At 34.1% G+C, this 2,972-nt stretch overlaps 1 pseudogene; it reads right to left on the reverse strand.

Moving 5' to 3' along the window:
- Nucleotides 1-1,650: 1,650 nt before the first annotated feature.
- Nucleotides 1,651-2,972, reverse strand: part of LOC110426841 (AAA-ATPase At3g28610-like) — an 89,238-nt pseudogene continuing 87,916 nt past the window's right edge.

The following is a 2,972-nucleotide window of genomic DNA, read 5'->3' on the forward strand; positions in this document are numbered from 1 at the left end:
TGTATTTATGGGTGATGGAGAGGCTTCTTGTTGAGGATGGTTAGGTGCAATTTGCTATGGTGTTGATTCAGATGAGGCAGCAACAGAAGGAGCGGGGGAAATAGATAAAGAAAATCAGTAAAGTAACCTTTTTTTGAGTGTCAACTTTAAATTCTTATTCTCGTAATTCAACTATTAAAAGAGAATAAGCTATTCAGTGTATGATTACTGAACAACACTTTTGACATTATGGAAATATATGCATGGAAGCTTGCAACAATTTATGCCTTTTTCTTTTAGCTCACAAATATCTCCTTTTGATTTCCAATATTTGGAATTGTCCAGTTTAATGGAAGACAATACACACGCAAACTGGGTTATCATTTGTAAATAAATCATTTTAACATGGGCTGAAAAAGCAAAATGAAAAGGAAAAAAAATAATGAAGGGTCCATCTCACAAATCAATTTATATTAGAGTACTATATTGGCTTTTGCCTCATTTGCACATCAATTTATATTTATGTACATGTATTAATAATTAGTGCAGGTTGAAAGAGTGCTTTTAAACATTTTATTAGTGAAAAGAAGTATCAATCTAATATAACAGCTATCGTTTTAGATGATTGTCATTTTGTTTTATAAAGGTTTTGTCTTCTCATATGCACAACAATAAACAACAAAATATTTGCAACATATGTTACTGAAAGATGAAATACTTACGTCGGAAGTGGTGCTTTTTCGTCATGCCTTGAACACTAGCATTTGCCACCACAGAAACAACAAAGTTTGAGCAAATTATTTTTATTTTTGCATTCCACCTGAATTTCAGATGGGTCAAGAGCTATTATGGAGGCTATTGTCGAGTCTTTTGTGTGCTGCTGATTAACAACAAAGTGATGAGGTTCAATTTCCATATTTTTTATCTCTACATTGAATGGTTTGTCTTCATACCTGCAATTGATTTTGTGGAATATTTTGTTATTTAATTTTGCTAGAAAAATAAATATTTTAAACAAAAAGATCACCTTAGTTTCATTGATCTAATCTCTGGTATGTCAAGATACACGTGTACCTTTGTTGCTGAACACGAAGCTAAGTAAATCACATCTAGAACCATGGTTGAATGTTAACAGTGTTTCAACTATTTTAAGACTTGAAGAACAAAACAGTTAATATTTATTTGTTTGCATTATAGTTAATCTATAATAAAAATTTTCTTACTCTTAAATTTTTTGACTGTCATGCCAACTAATGTGACAATGGGACTAATTGTGTCAACTAAAAGTTGGTCTTTATTTATCTTAGCAACTTTGTCAGCATACAGAATAGCTTTCAACGTGTTTCCACTGGTAAGAATGGCTATTGTGGTAAGTTATTTTGTAAACCATAATTAAATAGAAAAGTAAAAATTGTAGTGCAATTGTTATAATAATTCTTTAGCTAAGGTCTTCAATATATAGGTCACATTTCTTCACATCATTTGCTCTATTTTGCAATCTAGCTTGTTCATTAGTGGGCATGGATTTTAAGGCTCCAAAAAAAATCTGAAGAACAAATTAATATTATTAAAAAGAATAGATAATGCCATGAATTAAAATTAAAATAAAATTGCCACAATTGTGTAGCAGTTTATTAGAGTTGAAACCATCAAACCTGTCAAGATAGTATCATTCAAATTCTATTTTACAACAACTATCATTAACATGGCCTTACAATAAATTACAAACGGTTGACAACTTAACCAAATTATATCTATGAACAAATCAATCCCAGAGTTCTGATTTTACAATCAAGTTCAATACATTATACAACACTATAAAATACAACAAATAGCAATACAAACACCAATACCCAATTCAATACAATAGAAATCCATGCGATCCTAATTTACAAGTAGTTACATATGCACAAGGAGATGCACTTCTCTATTAATGGATGGCCCCATTCTCTTTCACTTCTTTTGCTGCCATACCACTCTCTTTCACTTCTTTGGCATCATCAGCAGATTTCTCCTTCTCAGACAGCTGCTTCTCTTTTTCTTCTTTCTCCTTTGCATGAGCTTCTTCTTCAGCCTTCTTAATTGCTTCCGCCTTCGTAGTCTTAAGAGCTTCAATCAGTCTCTCAAAACAAGTCTCCTCCTTTTCATAATCCGACTTTGGCATCAAATTCTCTGCGACATCTGCAGGAGTCATTTTCGTTTCTCCTAACAATCTTTCTATTTCTTCAAACAAAGGATGAGATTCAATTTTCAAATAATTCTTTGCTAACACTTTGAATGCATCAAAGCAGCAGTAGGACATTTCAATGTGCACGTCCATTCTTCCTCTCCTTATCAGAGCTGGATCAAGCTTCTCCACATAGTTAGTAGTAAAAACAATGATTCTTTCACCCCCACAAGCTGACCAAAGCCCATCAATACAATTCAAAAGCCCCGATAAAGTAACCTTACTCTCTTTTTTCTCTTCTTCATTGACCTTTTTGGCAACCGGATCCATCCCTTCATCATCTTTGTCTTTCGCCTTCTTCTTTTTCTCTCTTTGTCCAGTAAGATCAAGGGAGCAATCAATATCCTCGATCACTACAATTGACTTGTTCGAGGTGTCAATCTCAACTCTGAGTTATCCTTGACTGCAGTAAGTTCAAGATCGTAAACATCATAATCCAGAAGATTTGCCATGGCAACAATCATGGATGATTTGCCAGTTCCTGGAGGACCATAAAGGAGATATCCACGCTTCCAGGCCTTTCCAATTCTAGCATAGTAATCTTTCCCCTTGCTGAACTTGATGAGATCGTTCTTGATTTCCTCTTTCCTTTTTGCCTCCATTGCCAAAGTATCAAATGTTGCAGGGTGCTCAAACACCACATTGCTCCACTTGGTCCTTCTGTATCCGTACCAATTATTACTAGGATTGTTTGAATAGAGTTTTCGCTGCCGGTTCTTCGTTGCAATTGCCTTTCCTTCTTTTAACACATGACTAACATAAGACT

This window comes from Theobroma umbraticum, unplaced genomic scaffold (assembly GCF_002168275.2).
Source record: "Theobroma umbraticum cultivar Fairchild unplaced genomic scaffold, ASM216827v3 scaffold_12.0, whole genome shotgun sequence".
Taxonomy (NCBI): Eukaryota; Viridiplantae; Streptophyta; class Magnoliopsida; order Malvales; family Malvaceae; genus Theobroma; species Theobroma umbraticum.